The sequence below is a fragment of the Mustela nivalis genome, assembly GCF_964662115.1.
Source record: "Mustela nivalis genome assembly, chromosome: 7".
NCBI classification, from domain to species: Eukaryota; Metazoa; Chordata; class Mammalia; order Carnivora; family Mustelidae; genus Mustela; species Mustela nivalis.
The window spans coordinates 16,539,553-16,559,153 of NC_139026.1; positions in this window are offsets into that span (position 1 = coordinate 16,539,553).

Sequence of the window (19,601 nt, forward strand, 5' to 3'; positions counted from 1 at the left end):
ATGGGGGCCACTGCTATCCTCATGATACAGAGGAGGAAACTGAGGCAGAGAACGGTGACCTAACATACCCAGGATCACACAGCGGTGTTGGCAGTTTCCAGGTCACCAAGCCCGACGGCAGGCAGCAGCAGGGGCTCCTGAATCCCCTCTCTTCTCCTTGCTTGATTGCCAGCCAGGCCGAGGGCTCGGATGGACCACGTGGACCTGTGTGACCTGTGGCAGGTTGTGTCCCCGTCTGGGCCCTACAGGCGCAGCTGCCTTGATGGGCAGGATGCCAGGGAGATGCCGTGGCATGCAGTGACTGCCGGGTGCCTTCACTGCTTGTCTCCCTTTCCACCCCTGCCAGCCCTTGCGCGTGCCCCCGTGACCCATCCTTCCAGGACCCCCGCCTCCTACTGCTCTCCAATGAGGACATTAGCATCTCTTCTGCACACTTTGACATCCATGGCCTGCTAATGTATTGAAATATTCACTTGTGTTTATTCTCCTGTATCTTTCACTACTCCGCGACCCCTCCCTTTGGAGCAGCTTCTTGCTACCTGCCTGAGGGATTTGATGAAGACTTTCTTGGAGACAAATGTAAAACTATGGGAGAGGGAAGGCCAGGGAGAAAGGGGGGAGGGGGCTCTGGGGGAGATTTCAGAAGGGAGGAGTGAGTGCCTCCCACCCTGTGCCCTGGGAGGCAGAAGGCATCTGTGGTCACTAGGGGAGTCAGGAATCCAGCACGGTGGCCCCTGTGTCACCAGAGACTCTGGGGCCCCAAGTCTAGCATGAAAGTCACACAGAGTCTGAAGGACAATAGCAGCAGATGTCTCAGAGGTGATTGGTGTCCCCAATGTGTGACCAAAAGGGCCTCCAAGGCTTTGGTGCCAGGGGCCCGATGGAGACACGGAGAACCTCGAACTGAAAACCTTACTCCCACGTATAATTCAAAATAGAAATCATACCAAAGCAGGAAATACATAAGAAGGAAGCCAAGAAAGTTCAATTTTTTTTTCTGATTTTTTTTTCTTCCCAGCTTTAATACATAAATAAAACCTATTAACTCTAGGTGTTAGGTGAAGTTAGGTGATTATAAGTGGTTTATAACCTCCACGACTGCAATTGAGATACTATCTCCATTTCCAATGTCCAGGCAGTTCCATCTCACCCCCTCTGCTGTCCATCTCCGGCCCAGACCCTGGCTCTAGGCAGCCACTGATCATCTTTCTTTCACTACAGTTTTGTCTTTCCTAGATTTTTTTTTTAAAGTAAACTCCACACCCAGTGTGGAGCCCAACGCAGGGCTTGAACTCACAACCCCCAGCTCAAGACCTGGATGGAAGAGTCACACACTCAACTGACTGAGCCACCCATGTGCCTTTTCTACAATTCTGTGGAAATGGAATCATGTGCTATGTAGCCTGCCATGGCCGGCTCCTTCCACTTAACATGGTTATTTTGAAATTCATTCACCTTAATATGGAATTCCTTTTTCGTTGCTGAGTAGTATTCCCCAGTGTGGATTTATCACAATCTGTTCATCTGCCCATCCAACAGCTGACACACATTTGCACAGTTTCCAGTATTTAGCTTCTACGAACAGCACCACAAAGAACATTTGCAAGCAAATCTGTTTCCGAATGTTTTCATTCATCTTAGGCAAATACCTAGGATATATTATAGGACACAGTCTATCTCTCCTCCAAAGTGACCACTGTACCCTTTTGCATCACTATCAGGAAACAAGGAGACTCTCGTATCCTTTTCAATACTTGGTGCTGTCAGTCTTCTTAACTTAGCCATCCCGCTGAACGTTTCATGACCTGTCACTTTCGTCTTAACTGCTTGTCTGTGATGACCAGTGATGCTGAGCACCTTTTCATGTGTTTCTTAATCATTCAAAAACCTTCTGTCGTACGGCACCTGTTCAAATTTTTAACCATGATTTCTTATGATCGGTTGTGATGTCACTAAATCCTTCACAGTTCCTGGAATGAGCCCATACATGTTTTGCATCTGTCTGCTCTCAATCAGCTCTCCTTTTTGTTTTCTTAACCGTGCCTTTTGAAGAGCACAAGTTCTCAAAACTGAAGTCCATTTTAGTCCAAACGTTTCTTTGATGGCTCATGTTTCTGTGTCCTGTTAAAGAAATCTTGGCCTAACTCAATGCCACAAAGATTTTCTCCTGTATTCTCCTGCTGAACCATCATGGTTCTGGCCCTTACATTGAAATCTTTGATCTACGTTGAGTGAGATTTGTCTGTCTGGTGTAAAGAAGCATGGTGGGGAGGTCTCTCTCGCTCGCTCACTCGCTTTTTTTTTTTTTTTTTTTTTGTAGTACATATACTCAGTTGTTCCAGCACCATTTTATACAATTATTATTTTATCCCATGTTGTGTAATTAAAGCATGCCACATCAGGGTATAACTCCCATAGGCCTGTGCAGTCCTCAAGACATTAATAATAGATAAGGTTTCAAGGATGTTATAGAAATGAGGCCAGAAAAGCCTAACTGATTTCATCTGTTTCCCCTCGAAAATCCCTCGGGGTGTTCCATAACATTGTTCCTTCATCTGTATCATTTCACGAGTTAACGGAAGCAAGAGAGAGCAGCCATCTCCCTGGTCTGCTGACAAACATGAGCTCACATCACCATAAAACCTCCACGGGCCCATTTTATCTCTTTTACTAAGGACCTGACTGGATAACCTAAGAAAGGCAAATGATCACAGCCCTCCTCACAATTTTGCAGGAACTGCTTAATTCATGTCTCTCAATCCTGTGGTCTTTGAGCTCTGTGAGGGGAGGGCTGTGGCCCTATCTCTGCCATGCCTAGTGTGACAGTGTTGGCCCAGGGTGGTCTAGAAATACACATTCAATGAGTAAGACCATTTTTACCTGCGGCCTGCCAGAAACCATAAGATACTGGTAAGACCCAGCGCTGGCAATGGTGTGGGGAGAAGAGAATCCTTATGTACTGATGATGGAAGTGTGGAGAGATCAATACCACTTCTATAACATTTCTGGAAAGTGATCCAACAATAATTTGACTAAAATCGCTAAGCTATTGATTGAGAGAATTTGAATATTCATGTCCGTAGCTGTGCCAAAATCACCTAAGGGTAGAGCAGTTATGGTTTGGTTTGAAAAAGGGCAAAAACTTGAATACAATGGAATACTCCAGCCACTACAAAGGAAGTGGTCAAATCTTAAAGACGTTACCACACAGTGTGTATGTTTGCTCTTGCTTTTGTAGAAATACGTAAGCAAACCTAATTACATTTATATCCCATTATATACATGTTATACGAGCATGAGTGGTAGGTATTCCTGCGTGTTGAGATTTTTAAAATCAAGTTACTGCATTGTTGAAGTATTTTTATGAAGAGAGAATATTATACTTAAAAAGGAAAAACATATAGCTATTTTCATTTTCAGAGGGGAAAAAATGTCCTAATAAAAGGCAAAAGCTTTCTTAAATCATCAAAACCCAAATCAAGTCCCTACTTCCTCTAGGAAACTTTCCCTAAGCTACCCAAGGTACCTGCAGAGGTATCTTGCTGCTTGTAAGATGCGAAGCCTTTACTCTATAATTCAGCATGTCCACCCTGTTGGACAGTTGCAGAGTCATCTCATGAGCTGGGCCCTGGCTCCTGGGCTATACCTTGTAAGCCCATGAAGGCCGATTTGGGGGACCAGTTGCCACTGATGTGTTGCCACACGGGGCACATGGCACATGACCCACAAGTTCTTGTCAATTACCGCCCTGATGCATTAGAATGGGCTTCCGCTGCGTACCTAACCGCATGCCAGACTCTGCTAAGCACATGACGTGCACCATCCCTAATCCTCACATCAATCACACAAGGCGGCATCAGTATCCCATTACACAGATGATAAGACTGAGCCTCAGGCAGATTAAGAGACTGGCTCTCATCAGCACAGCTTTGTGGCTCCAAGGCTCCTGCTTTATGGTGTACCAACCATGTCCCTGTGTCCTCCAGACGTCTAACAGCTCCTCCTCTAGACTTCCTATCAAGATGATGCTTTATCAAGATCAACCCTTAAGGGAGCTTGGCAGTGCAGGTCGGGGGTGGGCAATAAGGAGTTAAAGGAGAGCTTTTCAGGCCTTCAGCAGCTGCTGCGCTCACAGCACACTCACTGTCAGAGCCTTTCCTCCCTGCAGGTCAAACCTCCATGAATTTTAAACCAGGGTTTTAGCGTTGCCCCTGCCTGTCTCTCCTCTCTGCCTGCACATAGTTGACTAGAGGGGAAGATGAGTCAATGACAGAAGCAAACAATATTCACCTTTGTCTTTTTTTTTTTTTTTCTTGCCCCGGGGTGTAGTGAAAACCCATGGCTCTCCTGACCCTCTCTCTGGAGATGAAAGGATTCCTAGAAGCCTATTGACCCAAAAGTACTGTGAGGTGGCAGGCCATGAAAAAGAGGACTCCTCTAAGTATTCAGGGTTAGAGAGGTTTCCCCCTGAAACAGTCCCTTGTGTTACGTGGGCAGCCTGAAAAATAATTGTTAAATATGTGACCCTAAAGGGCAAAGCTCCTGTTTGTCAAAGGGACGTGAACAAAGTTAAACAGGAAATAAAAATATGGTGAAAATAGTCATTGGGGGAAGAAAAAGAGAGAGATAAAGAGTTAAACTTCCCTGCCATATGTAAAGAGTTCATGTGAACAACTAAGATAACACCACCGAGACCCTAGCAGACACATGAACAAAAAACATGGATGGGATTTTTCACACATAGGGAAAGGAAATGAAAGTGGATAATAAAATATGGGGAAATGGTCAGCCTCAACAGCTGAAGAGAAGCAAACCAAAACAAGAAGTCACTGTTCTAGTCCATCAAGTTAGCAAGGGCTTGTGGTCAATGACATGCTTTCCCGACGCTGGGAAGGGTTGAGTGAAAAGAGGACACATCGCTGGCAGGAGCAACTGGAATGATCCCTCTGGAAGTAGACATGCGCTTTCTCCAGCAGTGGGGCTGAGGCACCAGGTGTGGTTACTGGGAGTTAAACATGAGCTTTGGAGTCAGGCTGACCTAAACTTGCCATTGGCAAGTCACCTGACATCTTTGGGTCTCAGTTTCCTCATCTGTAAAATGGGGACGATAACACGTATTTTTAGAACTGTTGTGAGGGTCTAAGTCTGACTGGTTAGAGGAGCCCATCCTGGTCCGCTGAGCCCAGAGCTGCTGGTGCAGAAAAGCAGGGACAGCAGACAACCCTCTTGAGTGGTAGCTCCACAAAATCTTGCTGCGGTGGCGGTGCTGGCCTCTCCGGTCTGACCGTGTACTGCGATCATGGCCTTCCATGGCCCTTCTTCCTGCTGACTTTTGAGCTATGTCCCGGACCTCTTAGCACACTTCTCCGAGCCACCCATCAATCCACCAAGAAATGCCTTCTCCACCTAAGCCATAGTTGGTTTCCGTTGTTTGCCACTAAGAGCTACGAATTCATAGATTGCGAGGTGTGGATGGAGACGTGGAACTTAGGGCTGTGCCACCAATGTCATAGGGGAACTGGCCGATCTCCTCCCCTGCTCTGCCCCCTGCCTGCCAGGCAGTAAGGTACAAGGGTGACAGAAGGTACAAGGGCATCCTTGCTTTTCTAGATACATGGTGACTGGCGTGGCCCAGTCTGATGGGGGAGGAGCTAAGAGATCGATTCAGAGCCACGTGAGTGCACAGAGCTTGGCGCACCTCTAACCCCTGTGTAACTGCTGTGGACTGGATTATCCTCCAAAATTCTTATGCAGACATGTAATGCCCAGTGTAACTGCTGGACCTGAGGCCTTTAAAGGCGTTATTAAAGTTGGGGCGCCTGGGTGGCAGTCGAGTAAGTGTCCAGTCTTGATTTCAGCTCAGGTCATGATCTCAGGGTCATGCACTCAAGCCAGGTGTCGAGCTCCGTCCTCAATAAGGAATATGCTTGGGATTCTCGCTCTCTCTCTCTCTCAATCTCTGCCCCTCCCCGCATGCTCTCTATCTCTCAAATAAATAAATCTTTATTTTTTTAAATTTTATTTATTTATTTGAGAAAGAAAGAGACAGAGCACGTGAGGGGGAGGGCCCCCGGGAGAGGGAGAAGCAGACTCCCCACGGAGCAGAGAGCCTGACACGGAGTTCAATCCCAGGACTCTGAGATCGTGACCTGAGCTGAAGGCAGACGCTTAACCGACTGAGCCACCAAGGTGCCCATAAATAAATCTTTAAAGCAAAAGAGCTATTAAGGTTAAATGAAACCATAGTGCACAGCCCTAATCCAATAGGACAGCTGTCCTGATAAGAAGAGGTAGAGACCCCAGGGCTCACTCTCTCTGGCACACTCACAGAGGACAAGCCCTGGGAAGACACCATAAGAAGGCTGCTATCTACCAGCCAAGGAGAGAGACCTCCCCGAAATCAACCCTACCAGAACCTCAGTCTTGGACTTCTGGTCTCCAGAACTGTGGGACAATAAATGCCTATTATTTAAGCCACAGAATCTGATTGTTATAGCGACCCAAGTAGACTAACAACACGGTGAGTTTGGATGAGCCCCTTTGGAGAGGATACTGGTCATATTTACAACCACCCAGCATCAATGAGGGCTGCAGACCCTCCCACTCCAGGGAGGAGCCAGACGGATATCAGCTCCTAGCATGCTTTGCAGCTAAGACACAGCAAGTGACCTGGGCTCTGCCCTTATGGGACCCAAGTGCTATGTGGCAAAGGCAGAGCGCCAGGGTTCTGGCTCTCTGGAGGAGCTGTGAATTCACAGGACCCTGTCCCACATTCATTCCCAGGAACTTTGGCGTCTGTGCCAAGTGACAGTGTTTTCACTTTCTGTGGCACCCAAAACAAATCACCACATGTCTGGTGGCTTCAAACTGCAGAAATTCACTCTCTCACAGTTTTGGAGTCCAGTCGTCCAAAATCAGGGCCCCAGCAGGGCCGAGCTCCTTCGGAACATTCGGGAGTAGTTGCCTTCAGCGGAGAACTCTGACTGACACATACTTGACTTTCTAGCCTCCCTTTTCCAACTGGAAAATGCAAAGGGTGGTGCATATTTCTATGTGAAAGAAGCCAGTCTGAAAAGGCTGCACGCTGTATGGTTCCAACTACATGACATTCTGGAAAAGGCAAACCTACGGAAGCAGTAAAATGATCAATGGTTGCCAGGGCTTAGCTAGGAAAAGGGGATGAACAGGCAGCGCGCAGAGGATTTTTAGGGCATTGGAAACGCTCCGTATGATACCGTAATGATAAATATAGGTCATTCAACATTCGTCCAACCCACAGGATGGACACCACCAAGAAGGAGCCCGAATATAAACTACAGATTGGAGTGATGATAATAATAAAAGTCCCACACTGCTGGGGAATGTTGGTAACGAAGAGGCTATGCATGTCTGGGGGCAGGAGTATATGTGAAATCTCTATCGTCTCCTCAATCTTGCTGTAAACCTTAAACTACTCTAAAAAATAATAATAATAATAAAGTCTTCATTTAAAAAGGATGTCTTTAAATTGTAGGAAAAATTTTTCGTTGAGCAAACAAATACAAAGATTGGACAAGTACGCTTAAAGATCCCTCCCTGTCCCGAGTCTAGGGTGATTCTAGGATCATCAGATGAGTTTGGTTCCTGTGGGCAGGTGGGTCAGGCCAGTGTCACCAATATAAGGAATTCAAATGGAGATCCTTTGAAACATGACCTCTACAGGGAGGGGCAGCATGCGTGTCTTGCCCTCAAAGGGATGTTTCTCAAAAAAGGTTGAATGATGGGTGCGGTCAACAACAATAACCTTGGAAACCAAACTTTATTCTGTGGAGTCACATTGTTAATATTCAAGATGTTAAATAATCTCATTATGATCATGATAAACCTAGGGCTCCGAAAACAAAATTGAGAATGCAAGAGAGAGCAGCGAGGACTAATTGCACACAGCAGGGTGTGAATTTCTAGAGCCATGAAAATGGGACAGAGAGCCCTCTCCGGAGGGCTGGAAAAAGCACGTGGCACCGGGAGACGGGGCAAGAGTTCTGATCCCAGCTCTGCCACCAGCTGACCATGTGGCTGGAAGCAAGTTATTCCCCTTCCCTGGGTCTCAATAGCCATGTGCAATAAAGCCTCAGAAAAGCAAGGTCCCAGCAGACAACTGTTATGAGAAAGGACCCATATTTTGTCCTTGGCTTTAATTATAAAGTCAGTGCCATTTGGACAAGGACATGCCTCCTCTTAGAGTAGTACTATCTAGATTAATGCTTAATAATATGAAACTTCAGGGGCGCCTGGGTGGCTCAGTGGTTTAAGCCGCTGCCTTCAGTTCAGGTCATGATCTCAGAGTCCTGGGATCGAGTCCCGCATGCTTCCCTCTCTCTCTCTCTGCCTGCCTCTCCATCTACTTGTGATTTCTCTCTGTCAAATAAATAAATAAATAAATCTTTAAAAAAAAAAATTATATGAAACTTCAATAAAATTAATCATCAAATGATATCACTTAGGTGACTCCTGACCAGTAATTATATTAGTCAGGAACATCGGGGATCAGAAATCTGACTCCCCAACTAGCACGAACAAAAAGGGACTTTGAAGCCTGTAATTGGGACCCTCAAGGGGCAAAGCTGCTTTTAGGCGTGACTGGATTCAAGGTTTCGAGCCCTGTCTTCAGGACAATGTCTCCCTCCAGCCCACTACTCTGCTGCTGCCTTTGTGTTTTCCTTCTCAGGTGGCCGCTGCAGGCTTCCCGGCTTCAGTTCCGTATTGACAGTGGAAAATGTATGCCTCCTTCCTGACCACCCCAGCAAGAGTCTAGTGCTTTAGCCTGGTGAGCCCAGCTGTGGTCACCTGCCCATCCCTCACCAGGGACAGAGAATGTGCTGTTCTCACGGGCCAGGCCCCAATAACATGCTCCATCCCAGAGCCAAAGGCGGAATCAGTCCCACTCACAGCGCAAGGACCAGGAGAATGGGCAGGATGGCTCCCCAAGAGGCCCAAATGGATTCTTTCATAAGAGATGCTGAGGGGCGCCTGTGTGGCTCAGTGGGTTAAGCCACTGCCTTCCGCTCAGGTCATGATCTCAGGGTCCTGGGATCGAGCCTCGAATCGGGCTCTCTGCTCATCAGGGAGCCTGCTTCCTCCTCTTTCTCTGCCTGCCTCTCTGCCTATCTGCCTACTTGTGATCTTTCTCTCTGTCGAATAAATAAATAAAATCTTTAAAAAAAAAAAAAAGAAGAAGAAGAAGGGATGCTGAGTGTACTCTGCCCTGTTGCCTCCAGAGCAAATTCCACAAACTGAGTGGCTTAAAATGACAGAAATTTATCATCTTATAGCTCTGGAGGTCAGAAGTCCAAAGTCAATCTTAGGGGGCTGAGATCAAGGTTGTTAGCAGGCCTGCATCCCTTCTGGAGGCTCTAGGAAGAATCTGTTTCCTTGTCTTTTTTAGCTGCGTTTGGAGGCCACCTGTATTCCTTAGTTGGTCCTCCTGTCCTCCATTCTCTCGGCTACAGCAGAGCACCTGAAATTCTCCTGGTTCCCTCTTACCAAGACCATTGTGATTACACAGGTCCACCCAGATCATGCGAATCATTTCCCTATCTCAAAATCCCTGATTTAGTCACATCTGCAAAGTTCCTTTTGCCATATAAGGTCCCATATATATAGGTTCCATAGATTAAGACGTGGACATCTTTGGGTTGTTATTCAGACATGATTCAGCCCATCCCACTGGATGAAAAAGAACAGACTTTTTTTAACCACATCGTCATCTGTCCAGAGAATACAAAAGTCAGGGAAGATTTATTGCTAACTATGAACATCCTATAGTAAGAAGTTTATTGAATGCCAAGGTCTCAAGACATAAGTGTGAGTCCAAGCTCTACCATTAACTGGCCCTCTTTCTGTCTCTGTTTTTTTAACCTGTACAATGACTATCACTGAGTTACTGTGACGTGTTCGTAAGAGCCCATTTCCATTGCAAAGCATCATACAAATGGAAGTTGTCATCTCCGAAATGAAATGTGTGGATATTAAATTTCACCCAGCCATCCATGCCCAACACAGGCCATGAGGTTTCTCTCCCCACTGGAAGAAAGGTCCCATCTAGAGCAAAACAGTAATCCGTCCACTTTGAATCGCCAAGTACCACTGGAAGCCAACGTTTGCCAAGAGAGAAAAGGACTTTCTATATTTCTTTAGCTCTCATGAACACATTAACAGCAGCCAGGCCTAGCTGCCCAGATGCCCAAGTTTATTCTGAGTATGCTGTTGTGGCTTTGAAGACATGGGACGCCACCTGTTCCCAGCTCAGTGGCATGGGGGAAGGAGAAAAGAAAAGAAGATGGAGAAAGCAGTTCAAATGCTAGGGTCCTGCACTGGCGTTTCCTGCCTCTTGCCTTGGGACCAAGCCGTGGACAGATGATCAGACCCAAGGGGCAGGTAGGATACTAAGCAGAAGAAGGGTCACGCCATTCTTTCCCATAAGGGGGAAGGATGAAAAGACGTCCCAGTTGAGGACGCCTCTGGCTCAGGATGGTAACCCTGGGGGAGGGCTGTGTCTTGCTGGGGCGCTGGCCTGCTCTGCCACCTGTAGCCCTTCCAATGGCCTGTTCAGGATATGCAGGACTTTGGAAAGCACATGGCCCGAGACAGAACCGAGAACCCACGGTGAAGCGGTGATCACGGACCCAGCTATGGAGAAGACACAAGTGGATCCAAGGCCCCTTGTGGAAGGGAGTTAACATAGCCAGATCCAGACTGTCTGCAGGGTTGGCTGGCCTCTGGGAACATGGATTCAGGCAGGGTTGTCACCATTCCCAGAACTGACGAGAGTGGCTCGCCGTGCCCAAAATCTTGGTACAAACCATATGGTTTATGCTGAACACCTGCCTTCCTCTGGAAGTCTGGAATTTTAGTACATGTTAGGCAGGGGTGCCTACGTGACGGAGCCCCAGTGAAGCTCCCTGGCCTCCTGGGCTCCGGCAATCTTTCCTGATAGACAGCACCTCACGCGTGTTGTCACAGCCGGTTGCTAATGAATTAAGTGCATCCCTGTGTCACTGCTGGGAAGAGAGTCTTAAAACTTGTATCTGGTTTCCTCTAGACTTTACCCCATAAGCCCTCACCGTTAGCTGGTTTTTCTCTGTACCCATTCTCTGTAATAAATCACAGCCAGGGGAATCATGACACAATGAGTCGTGCAAGTCCCCCTGGGGAGTCTTTAAAGTCAGTGGGGACACCTGACCCAGGCCCCGTCTCCTCTGCTTCCAAGTGTCACCTGAGCTCTCCTCCAGACACCCGGATGACGTCTTACAGAGAAGCAGGTGGTGGGGAAGAATCTGAAAGATTGAGCATGGAATGTGGAGCGAGCCAGCACTTCAAGAGGTTGTATAAATTATTTACGGGACCGTATGTTGATTTCTCCCCTTCTTACCATCCGTTCCATTTCCGCTGTACACTCAGGTGCACTCGAGCCCACAGTGTGATTCTTGAAAACTGCCCCTTCCCCACCGGTCCCATTTGTCATCTCTCCCATCCACTCAGTGGGTGACTCGGCAGTCACTGGTGCTACCCCCCACCTCTGCCCGGCTCCCGCAACTACCCAGCACCCACCCAGGCTCACATCCAACCCCTCTCAACACCAGTCTTATCTCTTCCAAATACATATCTATGTATGTATGTGTGTATACGTGTATCTGGACATACGTGTGTTTGGTTAACATACATATTTGTTGAATATATATCTGTGTTTGGTGGCCTCAGTTCCCGTACCTGTCAAATGAGAGCTGGACTGATACATTATCTGAATTCTTGGTCACTGCTCAGTAAAATCACATCATCACTTATGAGAGCGTCTGCATCTCGGCACGGACAAACTCGCACCAGGCATATTGTCTTAGTTCTGGGCGCTATCACAAAAATACCATCGCCTGGGTGGCTTACAGAGCACACATTTATTTCTCAGAGTTCTGGAGCCTGGCCGTGAGGGAATGAGAGCCTGCTTCCTGGCTCTAGATAGCCACCTTCTTGCCCTAGCCACACGGGGCACATGGGGCAGTAAGCAGAGAGGGGAAGCAAGTGTTCTGGTGTCTTCTCATAGGAGCACTAGTCCCATCCTGGGGGCTCCATCCTGGCCACCTAATTACCGCCCAAACGCCCCACCTCCAAATACCATCACAGTGCGGATTAGGGTTTCAACAAAGAATTTGGGGGGTGACCTAATCATTCAGTCCATAGCACATAAATTCTTTGGTAGATTTAGGAATTTATTAAGCTTCCTTTTAAATTCATTATCCTTAAGAAAACCTCATAAATCTTCAATAGGAAATTATACTTATATATGGATTCACTAAAAGTTCCCACTTCAGGGAGGTGCCTGGGTGGCTCAGTCAGTTTAGCATCGGACTCTTGGCCTCCACTCAGGTCATGATCTCGGGGTCATGGGATCGGGCCCTGGGGCAGTCTCCATGCTTGGTGTGGAGTCTGCTTAAGATTCTCTCTCTCTCCCTCCTTCTGTTCCTCCGCTAACACACACACACTCTCTCTCTCTCTCAAATAAATGAATAAATTAAAAATAAAATTCCCAGTTTGGGCTTGACCATGGAGAATAAAGTTTGGGTTTGTCCATTTGTGATTGGGTGAGTCAAAAGTAAATACCTCCAGCACTGAAAGTTTTGTAAGTGGGAAAAAATTTCCAGCGACCCAGTGCCATTCCATAAGTCAGCACCTGGGAAACATTGGCCTGCTAGACCTCAGAAGTCCCTGCCAGCCTGAATGTGCTGTGATTTCTCACACGGAACCCACTCCAGGCAGGTGTCTGGATCAGAAAGTTCTTTTCCAATGCTCTAAGTCCATGTTTCTTAGATTATATGAATCCCCCTATAACACTCTGACTTTCACTTTCCATTTTTAAAATAAAGTTTTAAATTCTTCTTTCTTACTTTAGGAAAGAAGATTCAAGAAAGAAATGGCTGAGGATAAATCAAAATAGCAAAACGTGGACAAATTGAACTGGTCAAAGAAGAAAAAGTAACAGAAAGAAACTTGGCGTTCCAATAATAATAATTTACAAAGGACTTCTGGAAATGGCAAGTTTGCCCAGTACATGTATAATGGAATTTGATTTAACAAAATTCAATTTTTATCCAAGAATCTACAGTATAAAATGTAGCATACCAATAACAGGGAAAGGTAAAGCCATTTCCCGCAGCATTCCCCAGAATGTTGCTGGGGACTTTCTGAGAAGGTACAGCCCCATTACGATGGCTTCCAAATTTGTACCTTCAGCTCTGCCTCCCACTCAAGCCCTGAGCCTTGCGCTGAAATATCCAGCTGCTTGTTTGTCAATAGTTCCTCGTGGGTGTATAATATGCATCTCAGACTGGATGTAATCAAGAGAGAACTCTTGAATCGCACCCAGCCTTTTTGGTTTGTTTTCCCTAGAGTTCACCCTCTCCTTAAATGCCAACATCTACCCAGTTACTCAACCCAAAAACATAGGAGTCACTCATAGTCTTTATAGTGGATATCAACTGCAAAGGCAGCTTTTGTCCAGGTAAAGATAAGTGAGACCCCAAAATAAAAGTGGCTGAAATAAAAGAGACATTCATTTTGTTCCTTTCTTCCTCTGGTATGTAGAGAAGGAAGGAAGACAGTGCAGACTTGCTACCCAGGCTCCACTCACGGAGTCCCCAGGGTTGCAAGCTCCTGACATCATTGCTGCAGCATCCCTGGGTGGGGTCTACCCTTTCATGGTACAACATGGCTGCGAGGTTGCCGGGTATTGCAGCAGGGGTCCCAGCAGCCGGACAGGAGGAGGCCCAGGAAAGCAGAAGCAAAGAGCACTAGCTATCTCTTAAGGAAGGTAATCTTGCTAATATCTCGTTGGCAGAACTTAGTCATATGACTGTACCTGACTTCAAGAGAGGTTGGGAAATATAGTCTTTTTTTCGGGTGGCCAGGTGGCCCCCTAAATGTGGGGGGTTTCATTACTGTGGGAAAGGACAGACTGGTTATTGTGGCAGGGAGTGGCCAGCAGTTCCTGCCATTTATGGCTTGTGAAACCTATATGATCAGGCCCCTGCCTGCTATTTGACCTCATGTCCTCAACCTCATTTTAACACAGTTTGGCCACAAGGGCCTTTCCGGACGCCCTTTGAGCAGACCCACCATGCTTCTGCCTGAGAACCTTAGGCTTGCTGCTCCCCCACCCCGTCCCCGGGCTGCCGTCCCCCAGACATGCACATGGCCAGTCCCGGTTCCTCAGCTAGAATGCTAGTTCCTCAGCAGGGCCTTCCCTGACCACCCTTTGAAATATCCCCCACCAACCAGCCACGATCAATCCCGTAACTGTGTGGTTTTCTACAAAGCTCCTGTCACTACCAGAAAGTATCTCTCCCTTGTTCTGTTTTTTGGTTTTGCTTTTGCTTTATTCCTCCCAACACCAGAACATAAGCCCCATCAGGGCAAGGGGCCTCAGCTGCTTGTTTAGAGCTCATCCTATACAGTGGCAGAGAGTAGATGCTCAATAAATACTTGTTACACAGATGAATGAATGGATGGATTCGAGCGTCGTCAATACTGCTGGAGCTGCCCACATGGACAAGCTGCTGCTGTCTTTGGGGAGTTGTTCGCTGCCCAGACAAGGAGGCAAGAATTCATGTGCCCTGAGGCCTCATCCAGAGAGGCAGGAGAACAGAGTTTGGAGTCTGAAAGAAGCTGTGTTTGGCTCCAACTTTACTGCCCAAAGCCACAGCCTGGCCCTCAGTAGACCGGGGAAGGGAAGGACCAGCCAGGCTCTGCAGCCTGTGCTCACATGCTCTGTGGATGCTTCTGAACTGAGTCTCCAAGCTGGTAGCACTCTGGGCTGTGGTGCCTGGGGCGGTCAAGGTCAGAGTCTCCTTCCCAGTTCTGCTACCTCTGGCCTGTGTCAGTGTAGGCATAGGCAAATTCCCCAAACCTCTTGGGCCTTGGTTTCCTTGCCATAAGTTGATGACAATGACAGCCTCTCCCTCAAGACTGTTGAAATGATTGAGTTAAAATATGTAAAATTCTTCTTAAGCTGGATATATAGCAAGCAGCCAACATAGCTATTATTAGATGCCCAGTACTTCACATATGTTTTCTTTAAGCTTCCCAAATAACCCTGGAAAGTAAGCCTCCCAAAAAGCCCCGCAACTACCTGGAATTAAGTCCTGGTTTCTCGGAGTGGTGGTAACTCAGATTTGCCTGGAGTGACCATCACACGGGCTTCTCGGGCCACCTGGACAGCGGAAGTTCTAGCTAAGTTGTACTCACCCTTGACCGGGGAGCCGAGCCCCACAGCTGGCACCAAGGATGCCAGGGTGCAGGAAATCCAGAGGCTTTACAGGTGATGGGGAGATATGAGCTCCCCAGCATTTCGGGGAACAATGGCTAGTGCCCTGCCAGGTGCCATGAAACCTTCCCAGAAGAAAGGACCTCAGACGGGAGTCTAGGTAGAATTAGGAGGCGATCACTAGGTACAAATGTGGGGTGACAGTGGGAGAGAGGAAGAAGGGAAGAGCTTCTCCCACTGGAGGGACGAAGGCACCAAACCACGTAGGGATCTTTGTGGGGTTCCCTGTCGGAGCTGAGTGATGCCTCGCACATGGCAGGTGTTCAACAAGTCCTTGTGGACCGACTCGGAAACGAAGGTGAGATAGGCATTATTCCCTCCAGAGAAAAAGGAGGCTCAGAGAGGCCGAGTGATTTTCCTGAGGTTCACAGAGCCAGCAAGTTCTTGACTTGAACTTCGACTGGACAGTCCAAGACTTGAATCCGTTGCTGTCAACTGTCAGTTGAACACGGACATAAAGTGGCATGTTTAAGACTGGGTGAAAATAATAGGGCACAGAGCGTTTGGCTCCGTGGAAGCTAAAGGGTGAGAATCTTCAGGGCCAGCCCCTTCGTCCGGATGAGCAGACTACTTCCATGTAGAATGTAACCCGAGGGTCTAGAACAGCTCTGGACAACAGTGCTAGAGACAGAGGTCCTGGAGGGAAGAGCCCCAGAACTTCTCAGCCCCGTGGCCCTGGCCTCCGCACCCTCAGGGGCCCTGATGGCCATCTCTGTGGCCCAGCTTGACTCCATGTAATAACAACATGAATACCAGCTCCCACCTGCTTAGCACTAAGCACAAGGTCAAGTGCAATGAAGAGTCAGCCAGATCTGAGTTCATACGCTCTGCTTCCTACTGAGTAGCCTTGAGCAAATTACTGATTTCTCTCTGTGCCTCAGCTTCCTCATCTGTAAAATGGGGATACATAACACCTACTCTGGGACTCTCAGGAAGATCAAAGGGGACGACAGAGTAGAAGAAAGATAGAGGAATGTTAAGTATGAACATCCCCCCTCCCCGCCCCCAAAAGACCAGAAAAACCCATAGGCCAAGCAGAACGGTTTACTGGACTTCCTATAGTAAGAGAGACCGTCACTACGACAACATCTGAGGGATGTCTCAGAGGGAGGGTGTCTGGGAGGAAGTGACAGGGCTTAGGGCTAGAGAGGATAGTTTGAAGTGAGTCTTGCAAAGCTGGGAACGGCCCGGGGTTGGGCAATTATAATATGATACGGTAGCTTCTGGCTTGGTGCTAGCCAAGCTGTGGGAGTCTTCCTAACCAAGCTGTTAGTTTTGATGAGCAAACTATTTTAGTCGTTTACGGTGTTACAGTCCAGGAATAATTATTCATTTTTTTCTTTTTGCCAATATGAACACAGGGACAGGGAAACGCTGGTTCGGAGCTGAGCATGTCACGGAGCTTGTCAGAGAAGTTACCTCCTCTGCTCTCACAGCCATCCCCGGAGGAGTCCAGGAGGGGCCTTACCTGACCCCACGTGGCTGGCCTAGGACAGAGATCTTGCGCCTTCCTACTTCAGAGATGAGGAAACGGACATCAGGCAGGCATGGTCATTACTGCCAGAGAGAAACCAGACTCAGAGAGGTTAAGGAATTTTCCCAAAGCGCACAGAGCCAGGAAGCAGTCCATCTGGGGTTTGAATCTAGCACTTCGACCATGAACTGAACAGAGACATATAATCGTAGCTCCTTAAATCAAACCGTAAAGAGCAGAGCTACCTAAGCATTATCTGTAATAGCCCAAATCAGAAAAAAATGAAGCAAGCTACCGAGAGCAGAGGGGCTGGATAAAATCCAGGGGAGTGGCCCATGGGATCCCCTACAGCAAAGGGAATGAAGGAAGCCCTACCACGTGCAACCACATGGCCGAGTCCCACGAGCACAAGGTCAAGGAAAAGACACCAGACACCAAAAAATTACCTCCTGTGTGCTTCAATTCACAGAAAGTTTATAAATAGGCGAACCCAACCCACGCACCGGAGGACAAGACGCAACTCCCTCTGGGAAATGGGCAGGGGTGCAGTGAGTGGGCAGGATCTCAGGGCGGGTTCCCGGGACCTGGGAAATTATTCTGTTTCTTCCCCAGGCCGCTGCTTACACAGGTGTGCCCACCTGGGCCAACTCACTGGGGTCCACACTTCTGGTTGGTGCCTTTTCCTCTATCTTTTTAAAAAGTTTTGGTTTAAGCAGGGATATCTGCCCTTCCCTTGAAATGTTAATTTCAGGATCAGTATTCCAGAAGATGTCTGTGATCATGCCTGTTGAAATTAAATGAGCTAATGCCCCAGAAGCACTTAGCGTGGTGTCTGGAACGGAGACCTATGTTCAGTAAATGCTAGCAAGTGTTATTACTACTATTATTAAGTCTGTGACTTTCCGAACGGCAGTGGAGAATTTCTGAAAATCACACCACGTCTAACCTGCAGGTCCAGTGCCAGGAGTTCACTTAAAGAGAGGCGGGGCGCGGGGGCAGGCTTACTGAACACGGTGACATCCCCCACCGCCTGGGCAGGTTATGAGCGTGTCCACGGGCCACGGGCCACGGGCCACAGGCAGGCTGGCAGCGGGGTGGTGGGCACCTCGGGAGGGCCCAGCCGTCTGCCAAGCTCCAACCCAAATGCCTTCCCAGGTCCAGATGGTTTTCTTTGCCCGTTTTCCATTACCCACACAGGACACCTTTTTATAACGTGAGGCTTCTGGACTCAGCCAAAGCACAGACGCATGTGTTCGTAGGAAAAGCAAAGCAGCTGCTGGGCGCCGCCGGCCACCAGTGCCAGCAGCCACGGCCGTGCACTTTACCAAGTCCGTGCACTTCACCAAGTCCCACATCGAAGCCCTTCCCTTCCTCCTCCCGGGGCACCTACACCCCTCCCCCGCTTGCTCTGTGACACAGCCGGGGTCTCATCCCCCACCTCCCCGGGGGCACAGTGCTGGGCTCACTTACACTCAGTCGCGCGGTCCTGTGTTCACACTGATGTGCTTACTCACATATGCTCACACTCACACGTCCCCCGTGCACACACCGCACACATATTCCCACATGCTCACACACATTCTCATACACACACACACACACACACACACACACACACACACTTTGGCTTATCAAGAGCAACTTGTGACAAAGAAATGACCTCTGTCCACCAGGAGAGCCTTGTGAGCCCAGGGTAGTTTCTCCAGGCAAGGGCTCCCCACACCCCCTGATTATCTTCTGTCACAATCAGCTCCACGTAAACATTCCCACCCTCCTCAGTCAGACCCCAGAGCTGTGGAGGCAGAATCATCATGGCCCAGGAATCTGCACTGCAGCGAGGTGCACAGGTGGTTTTTACTCACAGAAAACCTGGGAGCCAGGGTTTTGTTTTGTTTTTTATATATTTTTTTGTTTATTTGACAGAGAGCACAAGTAAGCCACGCATCAGGGAGAGGGGGAGAGAGAGAAGCAGGCTCTCTGCTGAGCAGGGAGCCTGATGTGGGGCTCGATCCCAGGACCCTGGAATCATGACCCGAGTTGAAGGCAGCCACTTAACCAACTGAGCCACCCGGATGCCCCAGGGTTTTCTAGAGAACGGGCAGAGAAGCCGTGATGGCTGCAGGGAAACGGATTCCAAGGCAGGGGTGTAGAGGGGAGTGGGAGTCCACGCTCCTGACCTGCTGCCCCCCTGCTCTGAGCACCAAGAAGGTGGTTGTGGCTGGACATGGAGGGGGCTGGGATGGGCCGCAGGGCCAAGGAGGAAGGCAGAGGTTGAGTGACTTCTCTCATAATTCTGTGGGCTGACCAGCTGGGTCATTTCTTCTGGTGTCATTTAACATCTCTCATGTGGCTTCAGGAAGATGGGAGCTGGAATATTCAAAATGGCTTCCCTTAGGTGTCTGGCACCCCAGCCAGGATGGCTGGAAGGCCGGGTGTCTCTCTCTCTTTCTCTCTCTCTCTCTAGGGCTTCCTTACATGACAGCTGGATCTCAAGGGGGCACGGGGGTCCCAGAGGAAAGAAGTCCTTCTTCCTCACCCCAGATTTTCATGCTATTGTTAAATAATCATGAATACATTTGTCTTTGTTCAATCAAGTTAACTATTTTTGTGTCACCAACTAGCACTTCCTCAATTCATCACCAAGAGTTTTTGATAACATCAGATCTCAAGGAAGAAAACAGGATGTTGTGCCAGTATCCATATTTTCTGTTTCATAAGAGAGGCAAAAATCTTTCCTGGAGTCAACCACGGATGGGGCACCTTCCCTACCGATGT